At 43.3% G+C, this 19332-nt stretch overlaps 1 protein-coding gene across 33 annotated transcripts in view; it reads left to right on the top strand.

Moving 5' to 3' along the window:
- Positions 1–19332, top strand: part of MAP2 (microtubule associated protein 2) — a 235163-nt gene that overhangs the window by 45975 nt on the left and 169856 nt on the right. For 31 of the 33 annotated variants that reach the window (XM_055718927.1, XM_055718909.1, XM_055718905.1 and 28 more), the window contains one exon: positions 1801–1856. The exons of the other annotated variants lie outside the window; for them this stretch is intronic. The gene's annotated coding sequence lies outside the window, so the exon portion shown is untranslated. The remainder of the gene's footprint in view (positions 1–1800; positions 1857–19332) is intronic. 33 annotated transcript variants of the gene reach the window in all.

The following is a 19332-nucleotide window of genomic DNA, read 5'->3' as shown; positions in this document are numbered from 1 at the left end:
TAAAAGGGATCCTGCCAATACTGGCTGTCCTCATCTCTTGCTTTGGAGATGGACTGGGAGCTCCTTGGAGATTAGCAGGTTCTGAATGGGGTTCTACTCAAGAGGGGAATGTTATGTATTAGTTGTTAGGTGGTTGTGTTTTGCTGACCATTATCAACAGTGTCTGGACAGTAGCATCTTCTTAAAGAATGCCAGATCTCTGGTGCATGACACCGCACCTGGGGGTGGGGCTTTAGACAAATCTCTTTTAGCAAGTCTAACCAGCTTTAAGCTGATTTCCTTCTCAGACATATGGAATTAACTGAAGATAATAGGTACCACGCCTGGCCAGCATATTGTAAGAACTGACTTCTCATTTTCTGGTATTGGGGGGACTTAGTCTTTTTACCGACTTAGTCTTAGAGTTAATCTTTTTGTGCTTTCAGAGAGTTGCCCCATGCTTAAAAGAAGGAGGTAGGGATGGGTCTTCTTTCTTTCTGCTCATGATTCAGCCAATGACTCTTGTTAACTTTGACAAGCCACTGAATCTGCCCTTCACCAGCTTTCTGTGAAATGAAGCGCTTCATTTCTAAGTCTGATAAAGTCAGAGACAAGACTCCCATTGCTTTCAGCGGCCATCCCTATGCTCATGGGTACAGTGAGACATAGCAAAGTTGACTAAAAGTAGAAAGTGCTTTTATTCTTGCTAGCGTTTATCTTCTCCCCACTCTTCCCTTGTCAAGCAGTGAATATCTTATATAGCTTTGTTCAGCTGTGATTTTTGTTACTCACAACTTCTGGCAGAAGTTAATTCTGCAGGTAGAGCACATGCTGATTAAGGGTAGTAGTACTGGAAAATGGTCTGTTTGGCTGTTGGCTTGAAGCTAGGAAGAGAAGTCTGTTTTCCCTTCTTCTTGGGCAATCCAATGCAATTCGTAAATACCAACACTTTGCACTTTATAGGTGCTTCTTCCCTGCCCAGCGTTTCCCAGGATTTGCAAAGCAGTAATTAATCCTCATTTATGCTGTTGTGATGATATTATACTTATTGTATGATATGGTAGTAACCAGAGCACAAAGTAGTTAAGGAACTGCCCAAGGTCATACAATAAATGGCGGTAGCACCAGAGAGAGTTCTCCTCTGTGACTGCTCAGCAGCACTTCCATGTTGCAGCTTTTCTGTGGTTCATGATCCTCTATTAGATGATCTTCGATTCGTAGATCACATCAGTCTGGTCCACAGCTTGTAAATGCATGATTTTTTACTGTGTGATATAACTGGGATTCCTGGAAACAAGGAAACTTTTGGTAAATAAAGTGTATTGTCTACACTCTTTTTTGTTGGCTCCTTGTACATTTGGTTGTTGCTGTTACCGTCTTTTGTAATTCTTGGAGAACCATCCCCAGTGAATCTAGATACATGCAAGGTCTTCTGCCTGCCGATCTTTTTGTAAAGGAAGGAGGAATTTAGTTGTTTCTGTGAAACTCTGATCCTAACAGAAACCATCAGTGTAGCCTGTGTTTCAGTAGAATCTGCTTTTCTGTGGATTTCCACTGTATATAAGAGTAGGCGTTCTAAAGGCCCAAGATCTTTGATGGGATGTGGTCTGGTGCATATGACAGGACGTAAGCTATGATGGCAGGAGAGGTTCTAGTCACTGGAAAGGAAAGCCTGGTATAACTTCGCACATGTTACCAAAAGCAGAGAAAAGGGGTATTTTGTTAATCACATGTTGCAATTCATGAGTAATTCATTTAATAAAATGAGAGCATTTTCCCTTTAATAGCTGCCACTAACTGAGAGCTTTTACTTTCTTTCAGATTGTATAAACCTGAACTAAAATATCCTGTGACTGACAACGGGACTACACCAAAAGGTGGGTTTTCTGGTTTTGTTGGCCTCGTGTCAGTCATTCCAGAGAGCTGGAAATGCTGTACGTTTTGACTTTACTAGGATGGATTGCCTAATAAAAATCTCTGTGGCTTGTTCAAACAAAACCAAATAGTTTGACAGGATTCCTCCTGCCTGCGTGTATGTGTGTTATGTATTTGGATCGTGTTTTAAACAAAGAACGCATGCATTTCCTGGGCTGTACAGTGAAGGTGTTGATGGCATAGAGGTGGAAACTTAAGTGAAAATAAAAACACGTTAGGATTTTTGCCAAATTTTTGTGCAGGTGTCTGGTTTTCTGTAGGAAATATCCTGCTGGCATTACAAGTTGAGCTATCCAAAAGCTGATGCTGCTGAGTACAAGTACTGCAAGCTGAATCTATGACATGGCATTTTTCTCTTTTCACACTTCAAATTTAGGGTTCATGGTTGCCAAGAATGTTCTCTGCAACATGTGCTGATTATTTGTCTATCAGTCACCACATCCACCTTGTCTGAGGGTTTGTTGCTCTGCCTTATTGAAATGTTTTATTGAGATTGTTTACAGAATGCACAAATTCGCAATGCAGCACAGATGCAAAGAAACGCTGATCCCTGGATTTCCCACTGCACCCTGGCATTATCTGTTGGGAGGAGGGTTCAAGAAAAAAAAACATGGAGAACTGACAAATACCACTTTCACTTTATCCAGTAGTTGTTGCAAGTACAATTATTAAGTCATTCCTCTTGAGCCAAGAAACATGCTGATCTCAGCTATTTGAAGTTTTCAAGCACCAGGTTTATGTGGTGACACTGCACAGCCATGGTGAAGTCATGGGTTTTGTTTTGGGGGTTTTTTTTGATTGTTTTTTGTTTGTTAGTTTTATTTTTTCCTCTTTTGGAGCTGGTTCTTGTCTTCTTTCTAGAGTGGGGAATGGAGTAAAAACTGGGACATGGTTGCCTGCATCTGTGTGCTGGGGGCAGTTTCTTCTGGCCACAACATTGCTGCTCTTACTGCAGCCTCTTGTTTCTCTCTTGGAGGTCATAGCTGTTTTTTCCTAAGTCTGAAGGCACGAATCTTTCTAGAGTACATGTCCAGAGTACATCAGGAGAGTGACCAGCAGTATTGCGGTGCAGAGCAGCATTATCTTTGCTGGGTATTTCAGAGTGGAGTGTTTGTCATCAGCTCTGACATACTGCATTACAGCTGTGATGGGCTGCAGTGCAGACATACTGTTTGTATTTTCCGGTTGCTAAAAAGAATTGCCACAGTCACGTAAGCCTTGTCTCATGTGTTTGTGGAAGGCGGTGAGAGAAACAGGTGAGGTAGTGAAAATTTATAAGCAAGCCTGCAGTTGTCAACATACTTGAAATGAAACTGCCAAAGGTCCTGCTGATGGTATTAATCCTTGTCCAGCAAGAAATGGTCTAGCTTTGATTTCAAGTACAAGATTTGAGTACAAGATGCTTCTTCTAGCTGCTCCTTGCCAGCCTCTGTGTGTCATTGAACATGATTCATTAGGCAAAAAGTTAAATAGTCAGGAAGAGCAGTGTCTTTCAAAGCTGTAATGAGGCCAAGTCCAATAACTCTAATGGGAGGGACTGATTTGAGGATCTGAGCTTAAAGTGTCAACGAAGCTGTTTTGGTGGTGCTTTTTGCAAAAAGTAACAGTGAAGTCGAGGAGAGTTCATTCTGCATTTTAATTCAGTGGTGCTAGTCTGAGCTTCCGAAATCTTTATGGCAGGTGTTGCATACGCTGTCTCCTCTTACCAACAGCTCATCACAAACAGTAATGTGTGTAATCAGGAAAGCCAGTGCAGGCTGGTGAGCTGTCAGCTGAAAGGGATAGGTAAACTCCTGTCTGCTCTTAGAAGTGCGTAGTAATCTAATTTTTCCGGTACACAGCATATGGGTACTTTTAGCTGTATTCGATCTGCATACAGGTTATCATGTGGAGAAATAGTGTTCTTGCATAAATGGGGAGCAAAAAACCGTCTTGTAATTAATCAGTTGCCTAAGTCTCACTTTAGTAGGCTGATCGGACAGTGAGTACAATCTTAAGGAGCAGCTCTGGACCAGGACTGAATAAACACTGAACTTTTTGAATTTTGTTAGTCTTGTTCTCCTCTCTGATAGCATTCTCTTCCTCTTCTCCTACATGAATCTAACATACATTCAGATCATGTTACTTTTTCACAGCACACTAAATGTTCAGCTCTCCCTTCTTTTCTTGATAGCCTTCCTTATAACCTTCTCTTAACCTTGTACACAACCCATGTAATGGCACAGAAAAATTCTTCACCTGTTTCTTGGTCTCGCTCTGCATCACTTTCTGGACTTCCCCAAAGCACTTTCCCTCTCCTCCTTGCTCATTACATAGCAGTTCTGTATCTTGCACAAAGGAATGAAAGCAAGACCACTTGTCTCAAGCCTGTCTCTGCAAGCTCAGGCACATATTGAACCAAAATATTACCTAATTTTTATTGCCCTGCAAGTGTGAAAACACAAATCCTCAAAACAAGAAATGTAAGTATAATGGTTGTGTTTTACTGAGAATTAAAAAAAAAAAACAACCCAACAACAAAAACAAGAAAACCATGTTTTTAAATTTTATCAGAGTATTTCACAGGAATGTCACAAGTGCATGTAGGAAACAGTTCCCAGATCTGTACTAATTCACGGTATTTTTCAGTGTGGTATGAAAAAAAAAGAATTGAGAGAATTTTATCAAAAGCCTGAAGACCTGCATTGCCAAGCTTAACATAGGCCCTTGTGTGTGGCTTCTGCTTGCAAGACATGTGCTCATCCTGCTGTCCTGCAGAGAGCAGAGCCTGTAGATTAGCACCTCAGGAGGACTGTGAAGGTCACATGTGGTTGAGCCATTTCCTGGAGAACCTCTCTCTTTCCATCGAATCTAGAAAAAGCTTTTGGTATTTGGACACCTCTGTTCTCTGTATAGTGTGAGGTATGAAGAAACTGAGTGAGCTGTTGTTCTTACAAGCCCTACAGAGCTAGCTGAGCATTTACCTCTATCCTGTTGAGAGTGATATGAGAACTGTGATCATCACTTATGGAGTCTTTTTTGCTTCTGTCTTTAAAATTGCTTCTCTTTCAGACCATTTATTTTGTAAAAGTGGTCTGCTATAACATAGCAAATAAACAATTGTAATAAGGCACCCGATTTCTTGGAGAAATCTAAGTGTCATTCCACCAGGGTGTACTGGTTCTCTAATTCCCCGTGTAAGATTATGTACCTCAACTTGTTTTCCAGAGCTGCTCACATATACTCATCGTTACCACTCTCTCCTACTCTACTACTAGGAACAAAAACTGTGAAGGGATTCAGCAATGCAAACAACTCCCACAGCAGAGGTTTCTGAGAAGGGCAATGTCACATGTGTTGTACAGGGGAGTGAGGACAGTCCACATGGCCAAACAACAAGGATGTTATTTTTAGGCCCACTCCTTTCTCTATTGCAGATTTCCTGTGTAATATGCTTCTCTTTGTGCTAAAATAAAGACGAGAGTAAGCCAGGCTTGCTTCCTCATTGAAGGTGCTGACATCACATCCAACATCCTTTGGTTTAAATCTAAAGGCATATCTAAATACCATAGACAGAGAGTCACATGAGGCAGAAGCTGTTTAGACTGAGCCGAGCCTTGGCTGTTCATATTGGAATCACAGAGAACTTGAACTTAACAAAAAGAAAAAAAAAAAATTAAAAAAAATCCAGCTGATTGGAAGTGCTCCTTGTATTGTTGTTCCAAGTGCTACTCTTGTAAGGAGCATTCCAGAGTGTGAAGCAGAGAGGGAGAGTTTCTCCATCTAGAGATCTCCTGGTGTTTGCCCGCAGCAGCACTTTGCTGGGATGTGCAGCATACTGCCTTGCATGCTCGGTGGTCAGTTGTGAGCCATGGGTGGCAGGAGGGCTGTGGTCTGGCCACTATGCTGGAGTTAGAAAAACACATGTCCTGGGCTGCATCCAGCAGTTCAGGATGGAGACCGTCAAACTGCACTGTTAACCAGCCCTGTCTTGTGGACTGAGAGCACATGTTGCAGACCGGTGTGACATTCCCCGTGTTTGTAGGTGGAAAAGTAAGAAGGGTGATGATGTGGCACCTTCCTTCCTGGGACCCTGTGGGTCGGATGGGCACCAGGGAAGCCCGTCTGCCATAGGTCCTGTGCCAGGGAGGAAATGAAGGGGGAGGTGGTAAATGAATGCTGTGGCTGTAATATCTTTTCTCCAGTAGTGTAGGGCAAACCAGCTGGCACCCATATGACTCTGAACCAGCTATACTTGCAGTATTAAGTCAGATGAACCAGATTTCTAATTGGCATGGCTCTACTGAAGTAAGCATAAGCGTGTCAATATTGCACAGCAGCAGAACTGGCTTGTTGTTTTTGTTCTCTTTTAGGTCCATCTGGGTGTACGGACTACATGTCCAAATCCCACTCACTGCAAATAATTCCAAGCCTGAGATTATGAATATACAGAAATAGGTGCTCTTTTTCAGGGCTACTTTGTTTTTTGTTGTCTGAGACTCCATATAATGTATAAAGATGCAGAGTTTAAAAAGCAGCAGTTTTCTGAGTGATAGCAAATGCTTGAGTTAATATTCTACCAAACACCAGATGTGAAATGCAGAGGCAGGGCCAGAAAAATATTTATTGAGGGAGTATCCAAGGAAGTTGTTCTTATTGACGCCAGCAGCTCCCGAGTGCTAGTTAGTTAACCAAGTAAGTGTTCGTGGGTTGTTTTTTAATGACTAAGTCCATTGCCAGCAATGTCTTCAAGAAAAAACAGCAAATGGAAGGAACAGGTGGTATACAACTTTTTTTAAAAGGAAACAACATATTGTAGAACTGCAAGCATCTGCTTCTACTTAATGCTCAGTCTTCAAACACTCTGTGATGCAGTTCATTTATGTGGAATAAATTACTAGACCAGCCAGTAGGCCCTTACAATATATATATATTTTTAATCCTTATTTTAGTAATTCAGCGGGGTAAAAGCATATCCCTTGTTACTTCCTGCATGCCATACCAGGAGGCTGGAAGGCAGGAGGATAATAACAGTTTTGATTAGTTCCTTCTCCTTAGCAATGAGTGGGAATTTTGCTCTTGACTTCAATGGGAGTAGGAGCCAGGCCCTTTCTTTGTAATACAGCTGTGACGTCTTCTGAGACAGTATTAAAGAATAGATGTTAGGCCCTTTCATTCTAACCTGAAAAGTTAAATTAAGCAAGACGAATCTCTTTGGAAAGAGAAAACATCTTTTATGAGATTATGTGATACAGCAGGAAAAACTGGCAAGTTTGCAGGCCAGTGGTGAAGATGTGTATAAAAGTTTCTGTTCCTGAAAGCTTTTCTTGGTGTAGGTTGTTTTTGGGTGGGTTTGGTTGGGTTTTTTTTTTTCCCTCCCAGCTGCAGATGTTATCTCTACCTACAAGTTTTACTTCACTTTATAGCCTTTGAACATAGAGGCTGTAATGACTTTATGACTTGAGTATCTTTTGTTATTGGTGGGGAGAAAGCATTTCAGTGTGTAGCAGTCAGAAATAGAAGCTTTTCTGTTTCGTACAGTCGCGACTCATACCCTGTTCATAGATTTTTATCTCCTTATGTCCTCACACATTTCTGGAACCATTACCCCTCAACAGGTGATTTGTCAAGAGTCTTTCCTTTCTCCCATAAAGTCACTTGTAAATTTTTTTTCCACTGGTGTCATTAACAACAGAACAAGTGTTAAAGCTATTTGATCTGATAAGGCAGTATGGAGGATCTCACTGCAGCTCTGCCTAAAGAGAATGTCAGATTTTCCATGTGGACGTGTGGAAAGGGGTGGAAAGAAGGAAAGGGGTGACATCCTGAAAGAAGTGAGATTATAGTCATAGGAAGAATTGGTTATTTTTCTTTCAGCTCTTAACTGCTGCAGGGGTAAGCAGTGCCTCCTTATCTAAAGGCATTACAGTATCTCTTATAGTATTGCCTCTCACCTTGGAAGCATATGGAATTAATGACAGCCATTCACGAAATTCTTGATTTTCAAACTTTGAAAGGTGGATTGTAGAATTCAGTTGATTTCTCTATGAGCTTCAATCATTTGTCTGAGCAACGTATAAAGGCAGGATGTATTTAACTTTGAAACTTTCATATGAAACCCCACTGGTTTTGCCTGGAACTGATTTGCCTTTTTACTATTACAATAATCTGGTTGTTTTACTGTGTGAACAAAAAACATGACACTTTTTAGGATAGAGAAATCATACATCTTCAGTTACCTCTTCTCTAGACGTTGCTGTTCGCATTACTGCTGGTCTCGGAGGTTGTGGTAATAGTGAGCACGTGGTGGAGGGCTTGCTTTCTTTCTGGTCAGGCTGGTCAAATTGTCTGGGAGTGTAATGCCTACCACCTTAAAACATTAGCAGTTATGGTAGTGGTGCAAGGACCCAGCTTTGAGGAACCTCAGCTTTGCTTCAGTGCGGAGGTTTGGCAAGACATCACACAGGAGCATGTCTCCATGATTTCTTCTTGCTTTCCATGGGATTAATGCTTCCTCTGTGTGAAGTCTGGCCTTCCTGAATCCATCAGAAACTTTGCCAGCAGGGTCTGGTGCCACTGTTTTCCCCTTGCAGGCCCTCTGGAGCGCTGCTGCAGGCTCTGTGGGCAGCAGCAGCCCCAGGTTTCCATCCCATGGCAGACCCTCTGGTTTTGCTGTGTTGTCTGGGGATGAGAAGGAAGCGCCTTTTGTGCGTGGCAGGGGAGGTGGTGCTGGTGCTGGGAAAACAGTCGTAGGCCATGAGCAGCGATTATGTATTCCTCAGGATCTGCATCCCTGATGGTGTTAATCAGCACTGAGGCCTGAGATCAGTGAAGCACCTGCTGCTTGGGCTGCTTTTTGCCTGTGTTCAGGTGCCTTACAGTCTTATGCAAATAAAGCATTTAAGAAAATGAATTACTTGGATCAAGCCATTCTGGAAAGAATAGCACCGGATCCTGTAGAAACCAGGCAGACACCTGAAAGATGTCCTGTATTTACGCAAAACATAGCAATTAGGTTTTCCTCTGGTATCTTTTATGTTTTTCACATTGTTTGTCTATTATTTCTGCAAGGGTAAGAGGAGGAGGTAGCGTGAGTGTTGTAACTACTGCCTGTAATTATACAGCCAAAAGAAACAGAAAAAAAGCCTTCTGGGTGTTTTCTGCATCTTGGGATTTATTAGGTATCTCATGTGCTGACAGAACAAGATGTAAAATTGCTTTCAGTGTTCATCTCTCACTGTGTAAGATGGAAGAAGCAAGTCTCACAGAAGTACTGTAGTGCAGGAATTCGGCTTGTTTATTTCTACCCATCATGGGCAGTTTGCTCCCTTTTAAAATTAATTTTCTGGTCTCTCCACAAATAGACAAAAGTGATTCTGTTTTCACAAATGCAGTACAGGGAGAGCATCTTTCATGTAAAGAATATTTGGAAACAAAATCTAGAGCTGAAGACTTTCAAGTGTTTGGTCTGTTTCTGCAACACTGGTAATTAACAAATAATGAAATAATTTGCAGTTTGGAGAAATCCTGTAGCCTATTTGTCCTGCAGGGAAATGTTACTACTTTCACCGTGTTACCTGGGGTAACTGCAATTATCTGGGTGGGGGGGGAAAAAAAGTTAAAAGAAAAGAATGTTCTGCTGCACCTCAGCTGAAGCAGCTCTGCATTTTCTTTGCTACTGTAATGAATCAAAAACCTCCAGTTAGGAAGATGGTAAAAACAAACATGTGAACAGAAGCTGCTTGCCGGTTGTCCTGCCCAGCCCAGCGCTAGGACCTGATGGATGAGCTCTCGCTGCCCAAGTGCTTTTATCGTTCCTCTGTCGAAAGGCCAGAGAGCAACTGAAAGCAAATGGGGGAGTCCCACAGACCCAGCTGCTGCTGCTGGGGGGAGGGCATGACTGTTCAGACCCCCAGATTCAAACTCTTCTGTATCACATGATTGCAGTGAAGGCAGCAGGTTTAAAGCTGGGTGGGCCTTGCAGCCTGTTTGCTGAGGCAAGAAGGTTCAAATTCAGCTGAGCAGTACATAGAAAGGCCGCCTGGTTGGAGACCGGTGGGTTTCACAGGGGGTGCACCATTTGGACCCCGCAGGTTGCCTGGACAAGCTGCATGCTAGATAACCGCATTTGAGGTAGGGACAAGCGGATATTTTTTTAGACAGAAGTCATGAAGAGGATGTCTGTTTCCTTTGTGCTGACTTCACCCACCCTTCCTCAGCAAGGCCTTACAGCTGTGGGAAGAGTGAAAGCCCTGACTGCACAGGGATGCTGCTCTTCTGTGTGGGAGTATCTCCTGTCTTCCCAATCAAAAAGATGTATTTTGAAGATGCAAGCACTCATTTTTGGGAGCAGTATTCATTTGACAGATCACAGACACTGGCCACTGATGTAGTCAATACAGTCTTTTTTTTAAACCGTAATCTCTTCAGGCATACTCAGATGTGTGTATGGTGTTTCCAGAAGCTACTCTTTCTCCAGCCTATATGTGGTGATGCTGACATTACAAAGTTGTGGGATCTTGGAGCTCTTCTCCGAGTGTGAATGGGGTTTGTATTTTGCTGTGCTTTGGCTTTGTTAGGGAGAGAAGAGAGGTGTGGGAGATGCCAAGGGGGATAGTAACTCACCTGTATGGTGGGTATTTTGCAGGTAAAGAACGAAGGTTACCTAGCTTCCATGAAGGTCACAGAGTATATTTGCAGAAGCAGCAATCTGCATCTCATTTTTAATCTTCAGAATTAGTGTCAGTGCAGAAGAGAGTAGGTAAGCCTCAGACAACTTTATTGTGGTTATGAATCACGTGCCCAGGCACAGCAACTGTGATTTGCGGGTTCAGGGCATTTTTAAGGTGCATGACTTTGTGGATAAAACTTGCTCTTGCAATGGAAAAAAAAAAAAAAAAAAAAAAAAAAGAGAGAAAGAGAGAGGGACATTTAGGCTATAAGTAGAGTGACAGCTGGTCCAGAAGTTTTAAAACAGCAGTATGGTATTTTTCAGTTTTAAAGGTTGATTTATAGTCTTTGAGCAGGAAAGCCCAAGATTAGCCCTACAGGGCTGGAAATACTGCTCGCCTGTCTGCAAATCCTGTGTTTCCCCCTTGCACAGAGCCCTGTGGAGCCTTTGGAGCCAGAGCAGGGGGTGGCATTTTGCAGACCTTTATACCAGAGAGGGCAATGTGGCAGCCCTGCAGCCAAGTCAGCATAGCTGAAGCCTTGCTGTAAGGCTAAGGGGTGAACGGTGTGTCCTTCTCTGTAATGGTGCAGAGTAGACACTGCCTTGCCTCTGTTAAGCTGTGTCTGCCTCAATCAGGAAGCAGTATTAGCTTCCTAATTAGCTTTATACAGCAGTTGGAAGTTGGGATTCAGGTAGGTTCAGCAGTGCCAGGTGTGGACTCAGAAGATGTGGCAAAGCAGGGTGAAATTCTCAGTCTTGCATTTGCAGGTGCAGATGTCACTAAGACATTCTCAGGAGATTTTAGACCAGAGTGTGTTTTTCATACCAACTTTCACAAGAGCAACAGATCTCGGGAGGCTGTGATCTACCTTAGGAGTCTGAAAATAGGCCCCTTTGAGGAGGGGATAAGCAAAGGTGATGCTGCTGTGCTAATGGAAGGGCTTGGGACCTGATCTAGTTGGATTGCTCCTGGCCTGTTCTCAAGGCAGATTGAACAAAGTATTTTAACTGTGAAATAAATCCGTGTTCCTGAGAAGCAGCCTTTAAAATGTCAGTGCTTGCATTTCTTCAAAGGCTACTTTCTTCAGCTCCAATTGATTTCTTCTGCAAATATGCTGCCTAGTTTTGTAGGGTTACATGAACTCTGTGTGTCTCAATACATATGCCGGTAGACTCTTTGCATGGGAGCTGTCACATTCACCACTGCGATTTAAAACTGTCTTTGATTCTTCTGTTTGAATTTTGCCCTCCTCTGAAGGTGTTTTCTGATCTCCACTTGATTAAAAAGTATGGTACAGACCCTCTTCTCTACTGGTGACCAGTGGATGGGTGTTCTGGTGAGTTGTTGGGAGATGGGTACTGTGCTTGCCCCCATGGGCATGCCCTGTTGCAGAGGGCAGTCTGCATGTTTTATGGGGCACTGTGCCTCTCCACAGAGCCCCTACGATTGCCTGTCTCTCATCTCAGTCTTACATAATGCAGTTGTGCTGTGTTGTGCTAGGTCATGCTTTTAAACTGCAGGACTTTTGAGTGCTGATTGCAAATTGAACAGGAAAGATTGCTTGGATTATCAGCAAGAAAACAGTAGAAGGCATGACCTTTCTTCTGCTCCTTGGGGCAGACCAGAGATTTTTGTAGTGTTCTGCTTTGAAACAAATTGGTAAATAGCAGGGATATTCTTATCTATAATAGGTTAGCTGCTGAGTTGTCCATAGGCTTCCCAGTGCTGAAGGAGGTGGGGTGGAAGACATTAAACAGAGATAAGAACTTTAAGGAATAAAAAAAAAAAAAAAAAAAAAAGTCATGCAGAGGTGTGGAAGTAGCTTATTCAGGCAGGAATAACAAAATACAGGAAAACTATGCCAAATCAAGCAGTGCAGATGAAAATTTTGCCTGAGTGCAGAGCACAAGCTGTGACTATTTACCATCATGAGGTTAGATTGGGGATAGTGTAAGCTGCAGGGAGTGCAGCAGCTAGGAAATAAAAATGACCATAAGGTCAGTGCTCAGAGCCAGGTAAATGAGCCATGCTGTAAGACGGGACAGGGGCAGTGCCAGAGCGCCTTGTAGATGTGATTCCAGAGGTGACGTATGCTGCTGTTGTCCTTGACAAGGAGAACGGGGCTGACAATGACTGGCTGTTCCTTATATGCTTGTTTGAATTTGTAGAGAATTTGTCATGATAAAGTTAGTACAGTACAGCCTGCATGTAACGAATCAGCAAAAAACTTCAGGACTTTGTCACAACCTTCATTTTTAACAGTTTGATTTTTTTTTTTTTTACAGTACCTTGTAGTGTCTCTGTAGCCATGTATCATGTAAGAGTAAAGAAGACTTGCCCTTTGAGGTGAGGAGGAGTCCAGCAAACATGAGCTTTACAAGGACCTGGGAAGAGCCTCTTACCTGCCTCCCGATGGGCAGGGTGCCAAATTGTTCTAAAGGCTCTTCAGTAGAGAGAGACACTGCGGTCAGCCACACCTTTTGTAAAAGCCTGTCTTGGTGTATGTGGGAATTATGCTGGTGTGGAGTAAAGGAAGACTTGGTGTCTTAAACATCTAGAACTTTAAATTGCCTTTTAGTAGAAGTAAGTTTCAGATCCCCTTTTCTGTTCGCTAGCTGCTGGAAGATAGATTTCCCTTATCAAACATGATTATGACCTGTGAATTTCTCCTGAGCTTTCATGGCACATACTGGGGAAAACCATCGTTCTGCATAGTACGGGTTATTTCTTTGAAGTGGTTTTCTTTGAAAATACAAATGGAAGAAGATACTTGTTAGAGAAATATAGGAGCAGCTGGCGTATGATTGTATTATGAAGGATAACATAGGTATAACAGTGGCCTTAATAATTCTGGGAGTGAGTACCAGGAGGTAACAATACTGCCACTTCTTGTCTGTACATTTAGGTATAGAATCTGAAAACTTACCTAGATTTCTCAGACCAGATGTTTAATTTGTTACGTCTTTAAAGTTTGCAGTTTCATATAACTTCTTCTCCAGACCAATCCTTTCTTATGATCTATAATTTTGACCTTCATATCTGTGGCTACAGCCCGGCTAACCTCTGTAGTTTAGCACCATTGCTGGTCCTTCATGGTTCTGCTGGCTGCCCAGGAGCCAAACTCTGCTGCAGCACTGGATTTGTTGCAGATTGCTGCTGTAGCAATGGGAGTGTTTGGGGAAGAAGGTGCTAGATAGTATGCATATCAGGGGCAGAATGTGGTCCTTCAGAAGTACATAAAAAAAATGCTGTGGATGGAGGAGTTACCTAGTCCAAGCTGGTGAATGGCTTTTCTAGGTATGATAATATTGAAGCCACATAATGGAAATAATAGAACTGTCCTAAAAGTCATGGGTCAATGAGAAAATAGAAGCTTAGCAGGTGGTGGAAAACAGCTCTAGCTTGTCTTGCTCTTAGTAGTATGATAAGAGGTTTGATCCAAAGTTTGCTCTGTATCTAGAACTACTCACTTTGTGACCATGACTGGTTTTGAACACTGTTATACAGGGCAGAGCACGATATAATACCTCTGTGTGTGTTGGTCCCATGGCCAACAGAAAGGGAGATGGCGACTGGGTGGGCTGAGCTCAAAACCCAGCTCTGCTATTGACTTCCCAAGTGATCTCAAGCAATATAAAAAATAACGGCTAATGATACACTTACGGTGCTGCAGAACCTTGGAGCAAGCACGCTGTTGTTACTTGTGTAGCATTGCTGTCAGGAGAACTGGTTTCACAAACAAAAACAAATTGTCAGTGAATAGTTCGGCATTTTTTTGAGAGAAGCCTGCAGTTTACTGCCTGTGGAGCACTGAGGAATAACTAGTAAAAAGCTGCTTGAAGTCCTAGCCAGACGATAGAGCCAAATTGTGATTATGATTGCACATCACAAAAGCTGTCTGTTTGGGAGGAGATTTAGCTATTTGTTCATTCATGGCTCAGGCTCTATCATGCAATAGCAGCCACAATTTTGCAAATGTTTGCTCATTCTGTGACAAAACCACTCGTATTGGCAGGTTAGGAAATGTAGCATTTTTGTATTAAAAGGCAATAGGTAAGCTTTGCCTGTAGCTGTAGACCTTTGTTAAGTAATGTGCTATTAAGCTCAATTAGAGTGGCACAGTGAAAATAGGCGTAATACTTCTGCAGTGAAACAGCATGTAAAGACCTGAACAAATAAGACATTATTACTATGAATAAAGCTCCCTCATATGAGTAGAACCGCTGAATTCAGGGGCCCTTCACCTCTGTTTTGTGGTGTATCTGTTACTGTTTTGTTTACTTTATTGCAATGCTTTATATTGGCTGAAGCATTTTAATGTTTTTATTTTAAATCTCAGTAACTGAAAGTTGTTAATGCAGTGGACAAAGCATCTTCTGGGATACTTTCTGCTTTGCTGGTATGGACTGAAAAGGAAAAGCCTCTCCATTCCCTTTCTTCCCAGCATACAAGATCGCAAGCTAGGTTGTCCTGTGATAATGTTTTTCTGTGTGTGTGGAAAACCATCCTGTCTCTGCACGATCCATGTAATACATGGGAAAAATTTTCCCATCCAGTTAACTGATGAGGGCAATTTCCTGTAAGCCAGCTCTTCTTGTGGTCTCTGGTTTCCAGCCAGTTCTATTTTTACTGCCTGCCCCCACTACCCACCCCCTACCCCCCTTTTTCTTTCCTTTTTTTTTTTTTTTTTTTTTTTAATTTAAAAAAAGGGGGGGGGGGAAAGGAAGTTTCTGTTTGGCAAGCTGTTACTATAGTGGTTCTATATTGCTTTGTACACCCAGACAGGCTACAGTTTTAAAAGGCACCAACAAAAGCCATGAAGGTAACATGTATCCTGATCACATTTAATTAAAGCTTTTGAGCCACATCATAAAGTCAGCATGAGCTGAAGGGAACAGACAAGAGTGAAGCCTTGGCTGCCCTGGTTATTGTTGCCAACTTAAAGCCAGGTCCAAGTAATTCTGTATTACTGTAGTCAAAATTGTTTTGTTCCTGACACTGCAAACACTTAGATCGATGTACCACCTTACTCATGTGAATAAGGATCCGTGAGCACGTAAGTAGTTGCAGTAGCAGGCCTGGTAAGTCACTTGACTGGTGAATAAAGCTGGGGAGATTTACACTGAGGGTGCAAGAGGAATCAGTCAATCTAAAGCCTGGTGTCAGTGAAGGCGGTCTGAATGTATGGGCAGAGTGAGGAAATGGAGGGAGATCCAAGTAGGAGCGCAGGAGGGTAGAGATGTGAGAGGGGAGCCATTTAGAACAGTCACTTTACATTAAAATAAATGGAAACCTTGGCAGCATTTACAGAAATATCATGCTGAAAGGCATGTGTGTATTTAAAACCAGTGTCAGCCTGTTTGAACCTTTTCCCAAGACTTTAGGAATCTGGGAACTCTTCAAAAAACAGTTAACATCATGCAGGAGAGTGGGTTGGAGATATGACTTTATGATGTTAGGAACTGTGCTTGAAAGGCATTCTGATAGCCAGATTCCTAGAAATATAAAAGGAGGAAAGCAAGATGATGTTGTGACAGTTACTGTTTCACAGATGATACTGTCGGTTTCGGAGCACTGGGGCCTTACTTGGAGATTTGGGCCTTCAGGCATGCTCCACCACTCCCTGACTTTGCAAACCACATCTTTGGACTGGATCAAGAAAGCTGCACATTCAGCAAGCAAAATAGCAGAAGAATGCAGCATATGCACAGGCCAAAGTGTGGGTTTCCTAACTGAGGGACCATGGATGTGTATTGGTGCTTGCAAACAGTTACCCTGGTTTGTGCCTGCAGTATGGTAATGAGATACTTAATTAGGAAGATGAATATCCCTGCTTTCTCATAGATAGTTGAGAAAAGATGCTGAGAACTTAGCCCCAGGAGTCATTGGGCATCTGAAGTACAGTTTGTACAAGTCAGATCTAGCAACAGTTGCATTTTCATCCCATTACATTTGTGTCTTGAGTGGTTGTAGATTGTTTTAAATGTTTATTAACCTGACTGCTGTAGCCTGAGTGCATCTGGTTGTCTGATCTTGGAAAGGGGAAGCATCTGTGGATCTGCCTTCAGGTTTCTGGGTACTGGTCCCTCAAGCCACTAAGATACTGGTAAGCTTTCAGTGCACAAATGCTGCCATGCATTTTGAAAAAATAAATTACAGAAAAACATTTGCTGAAATGGCCCTTTTTCACATGAAGTGTTGGCAGATTTTTTTTTTTTTGTGCTACAATGACAACGCATCATTAGAGTGGTGGATTTGATGTGTGACTTCTGCCCTTTTGACAAGGTGCCACCATTGCTTTGAAGCGTTGCTGGGGGTTGGAGGGAGTGTTTCTGATCCTCGCTGGGCACAGCGGCAGCCTTCACAGCACTAGCGCTGGACTGGGGCTGACATTTCATTGCAGGAAATCATATGGTTATTGCATGTTATTCCTGAGAGCTGCAACATCACTTTGACTAAATACTGCTGTGGGTAGGCTGGCAGTGGTGTTTGCTGTGAATCGTCCCCACTGATGGAAACTATTTGATAGAGAAACAATAGTTATCAGCAAGATGACACTTCTGTTCTGAATCTCTCCTCCTATGTCTCTCTTCCCCCCCCCATGAACTGTTTTGTAAGTTAGCTTTGGGGTGAAGGGCCTCATTTGCTTTCATTCTAGCAACAAATACTTTGGTATGAGTGGAAAATACCTTCAAGAACAGGAGGGGCTTTTTGTTATTTCTGAACTCCAAAGGTGTTTGCTTCTGTTGTGTTTTTATTCTGATTTCATTTTGCACTTGAATAACCATGGATGACTGGAAAATGTTAAATCAATCATATAGCTAGTGCCACAGGTGGACTGTTTAAATGTGTGTATTTTTCAAGTGCTAAACTGAGGAGTGTGGGCATTAAATAATAATGTAAATAAAGTTGCCTTGGAATGCTGCTATTTACCATCACTTTAGGAAATCATAGGCTTCCTCCCTCCAGAAAAATAATCCAAGTATAGTCTTAATTTTCAAGCCTGTAAATAGACTCTAGGGGATTATGTGTATGGTTAAGGTTATACTCCTACATATGAACTTTTTTCTAGGCTATGGCCAGAACTCTCAGGTGTGAGTGTGGCTGTTTGCTGTCTGTCTGTCTGCTTAAAGAGCTTTCTGCTCTGGGTTTTTGGTTGTGCAGAAGGGATGTTACTGAACCAACTCCTGTCCTCGGGAATAATCTCATGCACCAGCCGAGGCTGGGGCTGACCTGCTGGAGGGCAGCTCTGCAGAGAAGGACCTGGGCGTGCTGGTGCACAGCGAGGTGCCCGTGAGCCAGCAGTGTGCCCTGTGGCCAAGAAGGCCGATGGCACCCTGAGGGGCATGAGGAGGAGCGAGGCCAGCAGGCGAGGGAGGTGATCTCCCCCTCTGCTCTGCCCTGGTGAGGCTCATCTGGAGCGCTGTGCCCGGTGCTGGGCTCCCCGGTTCGGGAGAGACAGGGAACTGCTGCAGAGGGGCCGGCGGAGGCTACAGAGATGGCGGGGGGAGTGGGGCATCTCCCTGGTGAGGAAAGGCTGAGGGAGCCGGGCCTGTTCAGCCTGGAGAAGAGAAGGCTGAGAGGGATCTTATCAGTGTACACAAATCCCTTAAGGGCAGCGGCAGGAGGATGGGGACAGGCTCTTTTCAGCGGTGCCCAGCGGCAGGACAAGGGGCAACGGGCACAAACTGCAACACAAGAAGTTCCATCTGAATGTGAGGAAGCACTTCTTTACCCTGAGGGTGACAGAGCGCTGGGACAGGCTGCCCAGAGGGGCTGTGGGGTCTACCTTGTCGGGAGACATTCAAAACCTGCCTGGATGTGACTTTGTGTGACCTGATCTAAGTGATCCTGCTTTAGCAGGGGATTGGACTAGGTGTTCTCCAGAGGTCCGTTCCAGCTCTGACCATTCTGTGATTCTGCCCCTCCCACCTCGTTCTAATGTTCTCCGTGAAGCAGGGGAATGAGTGCTCTAGGTGAAGCATGTGGGATCCATCCAGGAGACCTCTATGGATGCAGGTGTGGACTAGAAAGTTGAGGCAGATTCTTCAGGGGCTTGAGAAATATCAGAGGAAGTAAAAATGTCTTGTGCTTCTGTGGGTGGAAGGCAGTTTGTACCAATACTTTCAGGGCTGTCCTAAAGTTGGCTCAGCTAACTGAGAAACGCCAAAGGCCTTGAGTCATTGCATTCTCCAAAGCTCCTGGTGCCTTTCAATGGTAGAAAACCATTACCAAAGTGATGCTGCAAGGACTCACCCACATGAGTTGTTTTATCTACCCAGTTTCTGGCCTTTAGGCAGCTGCCCTTTCAGTTTAATAATACTGAGCCCTACCTTTCATTTCTACCCTTCAAGTCACCAGGGGATCTCTCTTGTCCTCTACTTGTGCAAAACAAGAAAGAATTCAAGACACTTTCCAGGCAGGAGTGGGGAAAGCCTCTCTGACGCTCACCGAATGTCAGTCAGAGGCCACTAAGGCTTGATGCATGGTCTTATAGCAAGGAATGCAGTGATGAGACCTATGTGAGGAGACAAGATTCTCAGCAACGATGCAAGCCATAGCCTTGCTCTCCTGATATGCATCGGGCGAGTGGCAGTTGTTTTGCTGGAGACTTTTGTGCTAAAGCAAGTGCTTTTTATCAATATGAGGTGGCACAGGCATGAAGCTGGGACTGAGAACTGATCCCTGGATTTCTAAAAATCACAGTCCTGGATGTGTGCTTTTTATTTCCTTACCTGCTATGTATCTTGGACTTCTGTCTTACATC

The sequence above is a fragment of the Falco cherrug genome, chromosome 8 (genome assembly GCF_023634085.1).
Source record: "Falco cherrug isolate bFalChe1 chromosome 8, bFalChe1.pri, whole genome shotgun sequence".
NCBI lineage: Eukaryota > Metazoa > Chordata > Aves > Falconiformes > Falconidae > Falco > Falco cherrug.
This window is presented reverse-complemented; position numbering and strand designations above follow the sequence as displayed.